Below are 17,269 nucleotides of genomic sequence, written 5' to 3'. Positions count from 1 at the left end.
TGTCACAACACAAGCGAGGTTTATTCTTTCCCGTAATGAGCCGTTTACAAGTCAGTGAGAGGCAAAGTGGAATTATTGGTGAGGGGAGAATATGTTTTTGCATGAACATTGTTGCACTGGAGCATGAGTCACAAATGAACTCTTGGGAGGGGAAAGAGGTCAAGGCAGACATGTTGCGCACTTGTTTGGAGATTTACAGATGGGAGACGGACACATTGGGGGAGCGTCGGTCACTTGGAGACGATAAAAGGGAATGAATTGAAATCGACGTTGCAATTTTGTGACGTCATTTTCCAGCTACGACGTCTACGTGGTTACAAGAATGATGTGTCAGCTCTAATAAGTCGCTTAATCAAACTGAGAGGTGACTTTACGAGCTTGGCCCTTTCCACTCAGCGACTTATTTTTATTGATTGTTGTGCTCTTGTCACTTTGTCAGGGCGAGGTGGCGTATGCTTCGGTCGGGCTAAAGGTGGAGCTTGTATTAGGCTGAAAGCTTAAACGCCTTTTTTTTTTTTTTTAATATAACCCATGGGAGGTGGTTATTGTAGTAAAGCCACTCTCTCTGCTGCCATTGAATCAAATTAAGAAATACTGTACAAATTAAGCGTACATGTCATGCTAGCTTACTTTCAAAGCAGCAATTTTAAAAGCAAGGCGCTATAGGATTAAAACGAGCAATTGTATTGCGGCCTATAGTTGCCCGAGGGCTCGATTCATGCATTGAAGATTTTCAATTCTATTTTTAAAGCACTATCTTTGCCGAGCACGTTATATTTATTTCTGTATATGTTCCCGTAAGTGCACAACTGTACGGCGGCGGCGGCGAGCTCCAGGGGGATCCTAAGTGATCACTAACAGTAGGGGAAAAATAAACAAACAATCTGGGTCACTACTGTGGCGGTGGCATGTAACAGCCAGAGAAGAGGAAGGTTCAGAGGTCGCGTGGCACCAGAGAGCGTAATTGCTTGTGACAGCAAACTTTGAATTAATCATCGGCCAAGCAGCAAATGGCAGAGCGAGGTCGGGGGTGGACGGGTGGACAATACGGCGAGCGCAGCCACGGGGGACGACCGATGCAACGCATGACATACAGTATATGGCGCGGATATAAATAGACACGAGCAGAAAGCTTATACGTATATAATCCTGACTGAAACTGACATCAAAAAATAACATGACAGCAGGTGTGCTAACCTGCCTGTTGCTGGACAAAAGGCCCGCTTAGAAAGCGATGAATGAAATATGAAATATCGTCCTTAGGTTTTAAAACGACATCTGGCGATACTCTCGTGAGACTACGTAGCGAAACCCGCCGGATGACTTTGAATTTCACTTTGAAGACTTAAGTGTAAAACAGCCGGCTCTCCGGTGGGGGAGAACACAAATGGCTGTCGAGTTTTTTTTTTTTTTTTACATGTGCTCCATCGGCGATCATGTATGGCAAAGGTGCCAGTAATGGAAGTCGCTCGGGCGTGACGCCTTCAAATTTTCATGAGGACCAGTTTCGTGCGCTTCGATACATGTCACTAGTTCAAATGTGCCGATTCAGTAGCGAACGCACGGATGTCCAACAAGTCTGGATTTTTTTTATTTATTATTCAATACCACATTTTTGTCACTTTACGGGTGCAAGAGCAGCAAGTATGGGAGGGGACGGAGAGGGGGGGGGGGGGGTCAAGGATGCAAAAGTGTGCTAAGTGCACATCCAAGCTGGTGAGAAGCGTCAGCTCTTTTGCCAAGCCCCCCCCTGTGGCTTGGATGCACTTGTCAGTGAGGCAGGCAGGGTGACATTTGTGCCTCACCTCAGAAAGGTCACACGCTAATTATCTCAAAGGACAGCGAGTGGCCGGGCCTGCAAAGAATAAAAAAAAAAAAAAAAAGTGTCCGTGCAGAAATTGACCATCTGTACCGCCTTGGATACACACATGATATCATATTGAGGCAAACCCAGTCAATATTTGCAAGAGGCTATGGTTACAAAAAGCTCACGTGCTCATAAACACACAAGCCTGGAAGGTGTATACACACACACACACACACACAAAAAGTCCCACTTGTGCTCAAAGAAGGTCGGGCCATAGATCAGCGATAGCAACGGCCCGCGGCAAGCTCCTTGTGTCTCGCTCTTCTGGACATTTTTCCAGCTCTGTAAAAACATGAAGGGCTGGGCTCCATTGTTTACACAGCTGGCTCCACCGAGCCGCTTGCTTAATATGAAATATGAAGAGAGCGGAGAGGTGAGAGAGGGGGGCGGAAGAACGACGAGGAGAGCCAGGGTTGTAAGGCGGGTCTTTTTCCGAAAGGGCGATCCAACGCTCAAAGTGGCCAAATGGCCGTGATGAAGCGCTGACCCCATTCTGACACGATAAGTATATCAAAATTCTCTTCAATAATCGTTTGATCTGACCTACATACCAGATATGGCAATCGAGTTATATTCTACTCACGGAGAAAACAAACAAATGTTTGTTATTTGCTTGATTTAATTGCAACATGACATTTCCGATAGAGATTTTAAATTTAGACAAAGTGTCCGTGTCAACCCGAAAAGGAAGAACATGATAAACATGTGACTTGTATCCAATATGTTGTGACCTTATTCAGACATGTTGTCATTTTTGAAAAAGTACTTTTTTTTTTTGCATCAAACAGGCTATGAAGTCATCAGAGGCCATTTGTAAACACTCCACAAAGTTAATAACCACAAGGTCAAGCCAGCTTTTTGCAAAACCCTCGCAACAACATCGTCCACTCAAGCGAGCTCATATTAAGCTCGTGTTTCTCACGAGAGCGTTAGCAAGGCGACACCATCGCTAACCTTGTTCCAGTTAGCCGGGAGAGGCCCTGCGCAAATGAAGACCACATTTCTGACCCGGACTCCAAATAGACAGTACCGAGTCAAAACACTTGGAATTCATACACACCTCCGAGCCCAGATATTTATACGACTTTGGAGTCTCACGGGGGGGGGGGGGAACACAACACGGATTGTTGGACACACATGCGTCAGGCGTGCTCACGCAATCAGCATACATCCGCGTCAGCACACAAGGCTGTGTCACCTTTGAATACCTCCATCCAGGATGTCAAGCTAACAATGTTTTGAGAAGGACCTGAGCACATATTTCAACACAGAAGATCCGATGACACGAGAGTGAATGACGCACTTGAAGGCAGGGCCCCCTTCCTGTTTATGCCGCCGCTCGCCCGCTTGAGGATCAAAAAAGAAGCGGCTGTGCACTCTTGAAGGAACGACAGCAAACGATCTTTTTTTTTGCATCACAGAAAAAATAAAATAAATAAATCAACGTGATTAGTTTTTAATTCTGGTGCTTTTGCTACGCTTGGTAAAATGGAAATAGAAGTCGTAATTGGAGCAATATGAGTAACGTGCCAACATGACTGGGCGCTCACCTAACACGCTGTGACCTTTCTAGGACATACACGCAAAGGCTAGTAAACACAAACAGCGAGGATCCGATTGAGTGACCCAGAGGTCACAGATACAAATAGAAAAGCTTTTAGGTTAAGAGCACGCATTAAGCACATATATCTGCTCTATATGTGTTTACATACATACGGTGTAATGCTGAGATCGTGCCAGCGAAATAAAATGTAATCATTCAATCACAGCAGCTGGATGGTGCCAAGTACGACCGTGGGAGCTTTAAAAGGCGGCTGTACAGGAAAATCAGATTTTTTTTTTTTTTAATCTCACGTGAGTGTGAGCGGTGACTCTCAACAGCTCCTACGTGACTATTTATATTGTCTGTCTACAAATGTTGCTGCACCATTTGTGATGAGCCATCCTAAAAAGGCTCAATGTAGGACTCTGAAGAGCAAGTGGGACACTCATCCGGCCACAGTTAATCCCCCTCTAATAGAAAGACATCAACAAAGACGAATCTCTCCTTGTCCTCCCTCGGCTTCGCTCGCAGAGTCATAAAATTCCCATTTGAAAATGCATGGGCGCCATAAGCTGCCAAGCCTTTCTATTAACCGCGTTATAGTGTAGGTGACTATAGCTGCTGACGACAGCCGGGGAATTCGGCTTTCCATTAGGATAGGGGGGAGGGAGGGGGCGAGGCGGGGGTAGATGAGATGCGAGGATGAGAAATGAGACAGAATTGAGTCATTTTTCTCTTTGGCGCGGCGCTGCAATCCGACGCCTGGATGCTTGAGCGCGTGGAAAATGGCAGCGCTTATGAAATAAGCTTAGCAGCACATTTGCTAATCGTTAAAACGTGCGTATTTATCGGCGCGTATTTACGAAGTCTCTCGCACTCTCTTTGGCGATGACAAAGATGGATTGATTGGAGGGTTCTTCTGAGATCACCCCCCCCCCCTCCCCGACACCCTCGCAGTGTCCTTAGGCGCTCACCAGATGACTATTGATCGGTTAATTGATTGATTGGCATCTGGCCGACAATGAGTCAACAACATCATCGCTCTTCCGTGGACTCGGGCGCTCAGCCCCCCCGCGCGACAAGAAATTCAAACAGCTACATCCTGAAGACAAACGTCTGCACGAAATTTCTTTCCCCTCAGGATGACGTTCAATAACTCTTTGATGCCAAACTTGTGGAGATAGTATCTTCCCTGAAACCACACTAGACTTCCCCGAGAACTTCAAATACATAAAAGGTACTATTTATTTACCCATAAATCTTTTATAATCCAAGCGCGCGGCAATTTCTCAAGCCGGCGTCCTTGAACGTGACACTAAACATCAACCTGCACTTGATAAGAGCATCTGCTTAATGTCTTTGAATTAAAATGTAAATGAGATTTCAATGGTTTGGGTGAGACTCCGACATGCCAGCCTGCATTTTTCCTCTCATAGTTCACCTGGTCTCATCCCCGCCTCCCTTTGGCGCTCTAGTCAAACACGGACTATGAAAATTAATGAGCGAGCCGCTAAAGCGGGGCTGACACTCAAGAACAAGGCTCCCCGTCCCCTCTAATGGACCATATAGACAATGTCGGACGCATTTCAATGAACAGACAATGGGATTACATGATATCGTAACACATAGGGAGGGTCATGTGACACGTGACAAAAGGACTCAATAGGACGATGGCGACGTAAAGGGGTGAGTGACACCTAGGAGAGAACATCTTAATGCACCGTCGCCACGGCGATGAATCGGGTCCGGCGATGGGGGGGGGGGGGCATTCGAAGGCCGCTAACGGCCGCTGTCAGGCTCGCATTAACCTTGAGAACAGCCAGGGGAGCGTATTAGCCCCGCTGACCTCTCCGCTTCACACACACGCAAACACACAACCTCTGTTGTGTATGACTGAAGGGTGCGTGCACGCTTTGTCAATCCGTTCGCCAGTGTCTTATAAGCGCCATCAGTGGGATTAAATCAGTCCATCAAAGGCTGTCTGGGCTGAAGTGAATTCGCCTAAGTCTTCCCTTTTGCCCCCGAGGTGAAGGTCTGTGTCGAGGAGTAATAGCACTCCCAAAGCTAATTTTGTGTACACAGGTGCGCCCGCCGGCGAACAGATGCGCTCATGGTTTTGACAAAGACGATGACGAACATTTGTCCAAAGTCTATGGAATACAAATAAAAACTTCCATCTGATCCCAAGATGACTTTGAATTCAATTGAGCTTTGATAATATTTGGATTTTCACTGGCCTATGCAGAGGAAAAGAAAGTAAATATTTTGGGAACACAGCACGTGTTTTGCTTCTTTTTTTTTTTTTTGCTCCGGCGGACATCAAGGCTTGTTGTCGACTTCCAACAAAATACATGGCCGCTTTTGTGCCAGCCTTGGCATATTTTTGCCCACCAGACTGTCCTTCACTCACACTCCCGAAGCCTTGGGGGGGGGTGCAAAAAGCTTTTAAAGTGCATTTGTGCCTGAGTGGCCAGAACATTGCGCTGCTGTCGCTTCACCACGCCGGACGGCGCTAGTGTGCATCCGCACGGATCCGAAGGGTATTTTTAGAAAGCTGCTGACAATATCATGTCCCCGAATGGGTGTAATTGTATTATGCTGGAGGTGCTAAAAGCTTTGACTTGGGGAAAATGCGTCACAGCTCTCAAGATGAGAAGCTTTGAAGAAAAGTCAGCGTGGAGGACATACGTACAAAGTCAGCATTAAAGTAGAAAAAAAAATGCTCCGGGAGGAGGAAGAAAGAATCCTAAGGGGCCAGTTTTCTAAGAACTCAAGAGAAGACAAAGGAGGATGATTTTCCATTTTGTGTAAGGGGGTGGGGGTGGGGGGGGGGCACATGTTGGATGGCGCTTTTGGTATCGGCAGCTCTTGAAGGTTCTTAACGGCCCTGTGATGATAGATGAAAGACTGAACTTTAATCAGAATGGTGCCTGAAGCATTTTCAGGGAGGTAAACAGATTATCAGTCAAGCCCTCCTTCCATCTTCTCTCTCATTCTACCGTCCTCCTTCCTCGGCACATGACCACTTCTGACACCGGCGTGCCATTAGTCTCTTTCCCATCAGCACCTTCCCTCTTCCACCATATGCCCCTCATTTTTACCTCCACGCTACTTGTCAGGAGAAAAGAGTCCGTCGGAACTTCAAAGCGTTTGCCTCATCATCCGTTTTTTTATATCTCATAGCTTCATCCACCATGAAATTTTAAGGTGTGAAATCTGTATGAAAACACGGGCTATTCATAGGTTGTTGTAATGGATTATTGTTATTTTTTTTTCCCCCACTTGCTCGGATCATGTGATGGAGCTAATCTGCAAGGACGTAGATTTAAAAAAAAAGCTATATTGAAGCTTGTTCAAAGTTTCCCCTCCAAAAGAGTCAAATAAAACTTTACAGGCAAGCTAGCTGTGCGTGAGAAGAAAGCTCCACGTTCTAATTTGGGAGCTGTCAAAATGTGCCTTCTTCTTCTACCCACCATCATTTTGTCATGCAAAGAATTGCGCATGTTGCCTTGCGTAACGACGCCGCCATCCGTGTTCTCATTTGAATCGTACACAAAAGCACCTCGGGAGAAGGAAAATGCTAATAAAGCTATTAATGATAGATCAGCACGTAATTCAAAGTGGCAGCTAGCGAGGAGGAAGACAAGATGGGGAGCATCGTCTTAAGAGAAAACCGGCGGGAAAAAAGGGAACGTGTGGGAGTCTAGAGAATGCCGGATTGGGAAGAAAAAAAATCAAATAAATCGCTTGTCGGGAAATTGAAAAGCTAGTTAACACCTAAGCACTCACATTCTCGGAGATAATGCACTTGTACGTTTAACGTACACATCAGAAGGGGTGGGAGGGGGGGGGGGTAGTGTGAACTGAGGCCATTACCTCTTTTTCAATAACTTCCCTCTCAAAGCATTAATTGTTTTTTCATTATCTGGTACATTCCAGCAAGCACAGTCAAATAAAGGATGCCAGATCAGAAACTCGTGCAGCCATTTCTCAATTGAACGGCGCTAATGCAAGAAATGCGATCGCTATTCTACATGTATTTATTTAAGAGGACCATAAGACACTCCTGACTCAGGAAGAAAGGCTGAGGAACATAATCTGCAGAACAATAACCAGTTTGCCGATTCGTCGGAAACTTTCCGACCCTTCCTGTTCCCCAAACGACAACGACATAGCTGTCTTATTTTATTTTATTTTTCTTCTTTGAAGCGGATGAAGTCTGTTAGAAAATGAACGAAGACTTTGGTGACTGCGGGAAACTACTCAAATGGAGCTGAAAAGGAGAATAATAGGTAGCTCTTAAGAAGAGAGGAAATGAACAACTGAAAATCAATAAAGCTCCAGAAAGAGAGAATAGGAGAGCGACAGCAGATGAGACACGCATTGATTTTCGTAACGAGGCCGAGCGGCGGGCCGGCGTGAGCGATGACGGCCGAACCCGGCCCTAAACAACCAAAGTGAAACGGACAAGATGAAAACAAAAGAGAACACGGGAGCCTAACAAAGAGAGACAGGAGGGGAGGGGTGGAGCCAACCAGTGAGAAAAAGGTACCTCCTTTACCTCCGTCTCAATTTGCACAAAACTTTCATTACTAGCAATTTGGACCGGGAGCCGGAGGCCGGGCCATTAGGCAAACTCGCCATCAATCAACCTAATCGCCCTCCCAGGCTGCTGAATTACAGCACCCGCTTGCTTATTAAAATTTGTCGCCTGTCTTCTAACGCTGTTGGAGATGAGATGAGACAAATGGCTTCTAAAGAAGAAGAAGCGAGAAGGAAGGATGGGACAGAAGAAGGTTATAAAAAAAAAGAAAAGAAAAATGGGCTCGGTGAGACTGAGAGGATCACAGAGCGAGTTGGGGGGGGGGGGGGGCGATTATCTGGCTTGATTTATACACTCAAGTAGATGTGCTGTGGGTTCACAACACACACACACACACACACACATTCTCCCAAATTCATGCTTGTCAAAAGCAACACACACACATTTGTAAAGGAGCTTTGCCTATTGCACACTCAATCAAAAGCGCTCGGCAGATAAGACACATGATGAATGGTGTAATTGAAGGCGGCGGTGGCGGGGTAATGCCGAATCGCTCCAGGTTCAGGCGGAAGGGTGGAGAAGAGCGTTGAGTAAATGATTAGCCGGCGGGATTTATTTTTATTGCCCGGTATTATTATAAAATAGTGACACCGCCTGCCTCGCCTATTGTATCACGCCTCCGGATTCACTTTTTGGTCGTTTAGTAGAGTGGAAGGAGGCTTGCTCCATTATCGAAATAATATTTAATATCTGATCTGTCCATTTGTCACGTGCTGGACTGTCCACGCGGTTCTTCTGCAGACGGACTCGCTCTTCATCTGTCCTCTGCTTGTCTGGTCCACGGAGATGACCCTGATTTACCGAGCTATACTTGTCGGCGCTTAATCGCTCTTAATGGATCTTGATTTGTGGCACATGAGGAGATCATCTCGATTAAGGAAGCTCGCTAAGTTGTTGACCTTCTTGCATCATTTGAACTAGTCAGTCTGAGGTGGCCAATTATTGACACATTTTGGACTGGGGGGGGGGAGTTGGGTGATGTCACATGACACAATGCTTCAAATGCAGCTAAATCAATTGCAGAAGCACTGGCGGGACAAAAATACCAACACGTGCGTACACACATGATTGCGTTTGCTGCACAGTTGGTGCTGCGGTTGCAAGAAGCGTGTCGAGCATCAACACGTACAGGACACGGGGGGGGGAGAAAACCACATCGCCGCTCAGTGCGCCAACCCGTGACCTCACACGAAAGCCGAATCATCACACGGCATTTCTACCTCTGTCGGTTTTGCAGCTGCCTTTTTTCTGTGTTGAAGTTCACAATGATTAAGAGGCTCTCTGTTCAGCCAAGTGGGCATCCGGCCGGCAGACTACCCGCATCGATTGCTCGGACCGCCTCGCCTCCTGGAAGTAGATGGGAAGAGGGGTGGTGGGAAAAAGAGGGGCAATATTAGCTTAAATGAAAGTTTATTAGCTGCATCAGTCAGTCAGGTGGAGGGAAGGGGGGGGGGGGGTGCCCCCGGGCCGTTCTTTCTCAATCTATTTCCCACTCGCCCCCTCCTTTCTCATGTGTGAGGGGAGGGGCAGGCATGACGGGAAAACATTAGCTCGTTGGCAAGCCGCTGGTATACCATCCAGTAATTGGCTTGGGTAATGCTCCTGTCCAAACAAATGGTGTGCGGCCTAACCTTGTTACCAGCAACCCGCCCTCATCGTGCAATCGGTGAGCGTTTTTTTCTGTTGACATCTTTTATTCAAACATACCCAAATTGCATTTGAGGGAGGAGGCGCTATCGAGACGCAGGAAGAGGGAGAAGTGCCATTATTTTTTTTTTTTTTTATGCTCTGCATCTCATCACCCGGCTGTCTGCCTGATGGCAAACTGAGACGCTAATGTCTAGTGTGTGTGTGTGTGTGTGTGTGTCTATGAGTCATCTCCATCTTATCATGTGGATAGTACGTGAACGAAAAGGAGACAAATAACGGGCATATAGTGCAACGGTGTATGCAGAGCCATGTGTGTGTGTGTGTGTGTGTGTGTGTCATGGCAGCCCTTCACTCAACCAGCTATCATCTCCCACCAGACGGGCCCCACCGAGCTGACCCAGCTGGATAATGAGATCCATTATGATTTACGTGCCAAGAGGACAGCGAGACAGAACAAAGACACGCACACACATCGTCGAGGTATACATGTCAAGGTGTGCGCCGATTTTCCGCTGGATGTGCTGATGAGCTCTACCGCAGTTTCATATTTCACTTTTCCATTCTGTGCGTGTGTTAAGAGTGCAAGTCTGGTACTTGGACGACTCGGTGCCGGTGAAACCGGAGAAGTGAGACTCCACAATGCAAATTTACCTTCGCACATTGCCCAAGGGGTCATGGAGGCCAAAAGCAAAAAAAAAAAAAAAAAAGGAAGCGGGGATGTGTTCCTGCCAGGTATTTGTGGATGTGTACAAGTATGTGTGTATGTGTGTGTGTGGTCAAATTTGTTGGCAAATTTCACAAAAGTGTGGAAGCCGACAATTTGATATAAAATTCCTCAAGTCGTTTCAATGTGAAAACAAAGAGTATACACAAAGATGATTACGAAACTGATGATTATTATGAAACACAAATGACCCCCCCCCCCCCCCGAATTCATGGTTGCGGGAATCCCCTCCTCGCACAAAAACATCAGCGCTTTGAGAGCAGGGCAAAGAAAACAATGGCAGGATTCTCTGCTGTTCCTGCTTTGCTCGGGATTCAAATGACGCCAACTCAATTAGTGAGCCCAAATGTCAGGAGATGAACACTGCCAGGGAGCAATAAGGACACAAATTAAAAAAACAAAACAAAAAAACAATTATGTAAATACGTACAAACACCCTGGTGTGGCCATCCTCACATTCCTGCAGCTCAATATTGAACTTTTGGACACACACGGGGTGAAAACAAGGTAGACGAGAAGGAGCTGACAAACTCAGTTTCGATAAAAAGGTCAAAGAAATTAAAACAACATCAAAGTGAATGAGGATGAACAGCGTGTTGGCTCAGAGGGTGGGGGGGTTGTTGTCGCGAAGAAAATATGAGGCGTGATAATTGCTGTTCATTTAATTTGAGCATTATTGCTCTATTGGCGTGGATTCAACTCATAAGTGAAGATAGCGACGTATCTCGAGATGGCAAACATTTGTTCAGTAGCAACTTTTTATGTATCCCCACTAGGACAAATCCCGGCAGCCATATCCTCAAATATTCAAAGTTTTATTTTGCCAAGTATATATATTTTGACATGACTTAAAAGTGATTTGGAGAGCAGGCTATGTTAAGTTTCATAAGATTAAAAAAAAAAGGTATGTGGTATTTTTTTTATGATTTACAAGAGGCCCGTGATGGATTTCCACGAGATGTTTTTTGGATTAGAGTCTTAGAATGCTCATAAATAGCATGTGAATTGTATCTTGTGTTTTGGGCTGGCTCAAAAGAAGCATACTGAATTTCATTGGATGTTTTTATGTTCCAAAAAACACGCAGCAATAAAAAGTCGCAACCCATCTAGTCATTATCTCAGTTCTGCGTGCGTATGCAGCGATACGCTATCCCTAAATGGTCAGCTGCTCGCGCTGCTATTTTCAAAGTGTTTAGTCTGCTGGGGGACTTTGGAAGCCACATTCACGCTGTTATGGCACCGCTCGGGCCCAAGTGCGCACGCTGCCACCAAAATAAGTCCCCCGGTGACCGAGCACAACAAAACAGACCCCCCCATCTCCTCGGCATCCCGACGCTGCTTAAGAAAACTCACAGTGGTGCCAAATCTAATCGCTTCCTTCACCGCCAGGTGGTTTTCATTGACGGAGGTCCGACGCTCGGACGGAGGAAATTGGCTCCTCGGCGCGCGTTTATTGCTCGCCCAATCCGGAGAATGTGTTCCAAACACCTTTTTTCTATTACGCCCCACCATTAAGCGCCATTGTGCAGAATTAGACGCAGTCTACGGAATAAGTGGAATCTAATTCATGGCCTCTTTTTCACGGCCAGTGGCTGTGCTAATGAAGAGGATGAAAGAGAAGTGTTAATCAAACTGAGCATCTCATCTGTGGAGAAGAAGGAGTGGAGGAGAGATCTCAAAGTGGCTCCTCGGGGATGTTTGCCAGTGTGCGGGGGGGGGGAGGTGCGAAGGATCTCCAGCATATTTGTCTGTTGTGCTATTATCTTGCTAAATGAACACTAGCTTTGTAAACTGAGCTGTCAGTTCAACAAAATCTAAATAAAACAAGTCCCCGGGCCCTGCCGCAAATAATTGCACGGCGAGCGAGACCTCCACGGGAGCCATCCCTGTCCGCTCGCCGCCATTGAATCCCTCCCGGGCTCGTCTGTTTTGGAATACCGGCGCTAACGAGGAGGGTCCGATTAGATTGAAATGTCAAGAGAGATAGGGACAATACAATCTTCCGAATTATGGCCCATTAAAGGGCCCGAGCGGCGCACCTCCCTTCTCCACTAACTAATCACCGAGTCCATTCATCATCCGCAGACAAGGGCGTCGTTTTGCAGGGAACATTCCTTAATTTCGGTATCCCGCTAGAATAAATCCGCCCCGTCGTGTCCAACCTAAACGTATAGAAGGAATCATATTGGAAGTAATTGCAAAAGCACGTTACGTTGCAACCGGGGCCTCGCTAGGAAGTCTGCAAAAAAAAAAAAACAGCCAGAGAGGGAAAGGAGGAGCTTGGAGTGTCATTTCTCTCTCTGTCAGCTCCCTGCCTCCCCCGTTGTCCCCCTCTTCCCAAGTCCCCCATCACCCCCGTGAGATGTGGCTGCTTGGTGGGGACAATTACCGACTGACACTTCATCATGGGCCGCCCGACAGGCGCTGACGGCCCTCGTCCAAACAAATGATGCCGGGGTCGAGGTTGCGGGCCTGCCTCCGAGTCTGCCTGCCTCCAAGCCCCGAAGCGCGGCCCTGCGCCGCATTAGCAAACACGCACACACACTAACATTAAGAGAGACTCCTTTAAGAAAAACACATTTATCAGTATGCGGTGGTGGCGGACGAGGGGGGGGGGGTGATGGAGAGCGGGGGGCCGCTCGGGGCGCTACACCGCCGTCAACTCCCATCCTCCGCCGTATTCATACGCACCCGGCGAGATTACACATTTAAATGTAATCATATGATGGGGTTAAAAAAGCCAACAAGGCAAGATGGCCATCAATCAGCGGCGCTGCGACAAATGCAGGAATCAATTAGCCTTGACATCCCTCTCCCCAGGCAAACCATCAGCCTTGGGTGAGGAGCCGTCACCTTTACGCTAAGAGTGGGTCAACAGCTAATTGTCAAAGGAGGAATATTGCAGTTGAGTGCTAAACATGAGCACAAAAAAAAGGACGGAGAAGAAGAAAATTAGACGCACCAGGTATCGATATCGGAACAAATTTTTATTTATCCAACATGCTAGTGATATCAGTACTTGGTATCGGCGACGACTCAACAAAAACTACTATCATCGTTCGTACAAAGCAAAACAACACCGCCATCTAGGGGGCTCTGTTAATTATTACAGTGATTTACAAACCTGAATCCCAAAAACACGATTATCAAGACCCTCTTCTACACACACGATAAAAAAATTCATGAAGAAACCCGTGTCTAGATGCCTTCAACATACTTCCTTCGGACCAATTACTACTTTCCTATGAGTCCAGTGCTTTGGCGCCGTCTTGTGACAGCAGGGTGTAAGTTCAAGAGGAACAAGCAAACCACATTTACCATATCCAGTGAGCAACGGAATGCCTGTTGGCGCTTTCATACGTCTTTTCTCATTATTCTGCGATTTTCTCCCCGTTTTTATTATCACATTCTTTTCATCCGTGTAACTGATGTTTTCCCTATTGGCTGACCCCCATTGATAAATGTGTTTATGTGTTTACAAGCCACTGTCGAAGATAAATAAAAAGCCGAGGTACTGTGGTGGGAGGGTAAAAATGAAGGGCGAGGGAGGGGAGGGGGGGGAACCAGAGTCATGCGTCATGTTGGAGGGGCCCTTGAGAACACTCTCAATCTTTCTGTCAATATTCAAGCGCGCCGGATTGTGTACGCCATCATTAAAAAACAGACACGTCCCTGTTTATTCATCATAAGGACAGGGCCTTGTAAACAAGTTGGGTGTTGCCAGTGTGTGTGTGGAGCGTCTTTAAAAATGGCTGCACCTCGGACAGTAATGTGACGTTCGGACGCCTCGTTAGTCATGTTGGCGAGACGAAGCTGCTGCTCGCCTACCACATGTAAATTTGAATACGATGACATCATACGATTGCTTACTTAAAGACCAACAGGTGAAAGCGGCCGGCACGGATCAATGTCACGTGACCCGCAGAGAATCAAACAGAGAGAGGGCGGGGGGGGGGTCCGTGCTTGACATATACGATTCATGTGGTGGTGATGTTGACCTGACAGGGTCACTGCTGGCTCATTCCTGCACACACAACCCCATCATCCGTGTAACTGGACACTAGCAAAACAGTGACACTCACACATACATCAGTCACTCGGTAGAAAGGAAGACAAGCGGAGCATCCCACAGGTTGGACCACATAGGTGGGCTTGGGAAAAAAAAAAAAAAAAGACAAATGTGTTCAGTATGTGGTGTCAGTGCGAGAGCTAAAAGTCGTCTTTAAATATTATGCAGGTGGATGCTTTTGGCTTTTTGTTGCCATTTTGTCCACTATTTCAAAAGCATGCAATTGTTCAGCCCGTGTTCACCTCGCACTCAGCAACAGGAGGCGACTTCATACGCTGACAGCTTTGTGGTAATAATAGAGCACGGGCGGGCGGGCCTCTTGCTAGTGCGAGTGGCATGCTCAGTCAAGTGGAGACTTTGCCTAAGAGAACCCGCATGGACTGTAATGAGACCGCGGGGAGACGAGAAGGATGGGACGGTAAAGTGGAGAGGAAGACCAATAGTTAGGAAAGAAAGACAACCAGGCCAAAGTTTGGCGGTTTGGGATTGGATGATGATGATGTTGTGATTTAAAACATTGTCAGTGCAATTAGTAAAGTCAACAAGATTATTTCTATTGCTCTGGGAAAAAAAAATGGACTTCCTAAACTGAAGTTTCCACATTAGAGGTGAACCTCGATGGTTGAACAAGAGTTAAAGCGTTATCCAATACAAAGCCGTTAAGGCTTTAGGCCAGATACTAAATCTGACATTGAAGCAAAGAGAAAAGAGAACAAGGCAGGCAAATCTAGTAAATTATAAAGCGAATAGCGATAAAGACTAGATTGGGCACACGGTATCTTCGGGTAACTAGAAGAGTAGGCTGATAAAAGCTATGACTGTGGAAAAGTGAAACAAACCACAGAACTAAAAGCCTTTCAGTGTGAATTATTAACACGTTCACAGTTTAATTCCCAAAAACACAACCGTCGTTGTCCCATTTGACCGTCAATCCTAATCAGCGCGTCTATTGTTAACAATCCCTAGCGTATTTCCCACATCAGCTTTTAAAACCACACCAATGTGTGTCAAACATTCGGGGATTTGGATGACAATGAATGCCAACCGCAATATCGCCACCACCCTGTTAGTCAATTTCGAGAGTTGTTGTAACCTAAAAACACATGCAAAGTACGTTACGAGCGCCTCATTGTCAACCCCGAGTGCCTGCATAATCTGGTGAAGAAGTCACTGGGTTCTTGAGAGGGAGAGAAGAAGAAAAAAAAAAAAAAGCAAAAGTAAACATGGCAAGTGTGAACACAACCTAACTGGATCAACAACAATAACTTTCTTTTGGACGGCTTCGGTTCCTGCATGACTGCTCGCTGCCTGACTCCTCGCTCGGCTCCCCGCAAGCCACAGTTAATCCCCGTAGAGCCAAAGGAAGGCCTCAAGATCATCCCGCGGGAAAGCCGAGGGGGGGGGAAAAAAAGCCGGCGAACGACTCTTCTGAAGTCCTCCGTCTTTCCTCTGGTGTTGCTGTTGGACGGTGACCTTGCTGACCAGCTGCACGGTCTCCCGGATGGGTCGGCCTAGCTAACCCGCACCGCGTCCCTGCTTACACTGGCACGAGCCCTGAATGTTGGGCGGAGGCGCTATTCGTGTAACGTTGAGGTTTTTTTCGACAGGAACGTCTCGTTCTCGATCAAACCGGGAGGAATATTTGGGATTCGGAATTATTAGGAGGCCCGTTTCAGATCTTCATCAATGTATGGACAACGAGTGACTACTGAAGTTTCTGTCCGTCCTCTCCTTCTCCCCTCAGGGATTCCCCGGGGTTGTCCGGAGCACATGTGTTTTGGTTTAGCTCCATCGGAGTCCTATCTCGGGCCAGAGCCTTTGTCAGTGGCACCATTAATCAAGTGTCCTTTAACAAAAACAGAAAACCAGATGAGAGACAAAAGGAAGAGGCATAGGGGGTGGGTGGGCGCTTATTTAGGTGGAGGAGGGGGGGGAGGAAGGGGGATGCTTGACCCAGATAGACGCCTTTAATAAATCAAGCAGTAACAATAATAAGCAAAAGTTTTCTCGTGGCTCGAGGAGGTATTAATGTGGGAGTCTTATAGTAATTGTGAAAAAGCTCTGGAGAAAACCAGTTTAGGTTTAGGATCTCAGTGCCTGTTTGGATTAATTAAGGAATTCGTTTCTGCAGAGCCTGTCCAAATGCCAATATAAATTGCCATCCAGCCCCAAAAATATTTCGAGACGTCAAAGCGTTAGCTAAATTTTCCGCTAGCCATAGAACTCGCAAGCTACGATCACATGCACGCTATTTCATCACGCACACACATGAGCGCCTCCTTTCTCCGTTCCCAGTAGTCCCATCTCAATAAAGGCCCCCCCATCGATCCTGAAACCTTCTTGTCCGCACTCATTGCCCATCGATCGGCACCTCGCAAAAAGTCTCCGAGGCCTCCTTCACATCCTCACCTTGTATGTGTGTGTATGTGTGTGTGCACGTGTGTGTGACGCTGTCTTGGATGGTGGGAGGTTTTACTTGATGCGAGTGAGGCACAAAGGCACGTCAGGGGTATACAGTGCACGTGGAAGCTAATGGCGTCTCTGGGGAACAGGTGGCACATCCAGCAGCCCCCCCCAACCCCTCCTGGCTTGTGTTCCCAATATCTGTTTTAGCTCCTTCAAAAGTCCTATTTTTGTTTTTGGGTACAAAATCACAGCGTGAGGTCGCTTTTGTCATAAGAATATATTCTTGACTCTTTTATGGAGAATGAACGTCATATTAACGGTTTACAAGCTAGGCTAGATGTTCTCCCGTCGTCGTAACGACTGTTTCGGCAATCTGGGTTCTCTTTGGCTTTGGATACGCACCAAGT

At 46.8% G+C, this 17,269-nt stretch overlaps 1 protein-coding gene across 2 annotated transcripts in view; it reads right to left on the bottom strand.

Annotated features, from left to right (window-relative positions):
- raraa (retinoic acid receptor, alpha a) overlaps positions 1-17,269 on the bottom strand; it is a 70,717-nt gene that overhangs the window by 41,889 nt on the left and 11,559 nt on the right. For both annotated transcript variants that reach the window (XM_085903689.1, XM_085903690.1), the window contains one exon: positions 9,234-9,360. The gene's annotated coding sequence lies outside the window, so the exon portion shown is untranslated. The remainder of the gene's footprint in view (positions 1-9,233; positions 9,361-17,269) is intronic.

The sequence above is a fragment of the Syngnathus leptorhynchus genome, chromosome 22, assembly GCF_054491065.1.
Source record: "Syngnathus leptorhynchus isolate UIUO chromosome 22, UIUO_Slep, whole genome shotgun sequence".
Taxonomy (NCBI): Eukaryota; Metazoa; Chordata; class Actinopteri; order Syngnathiformes; family Syngnathidae; genus Syngnathus; species Syngnathus leptorhynchus.
Note: the sequence above shows the minus strand (reverse complement) of the source record. Positions and strands in the feature narration are given on the sequence as shown.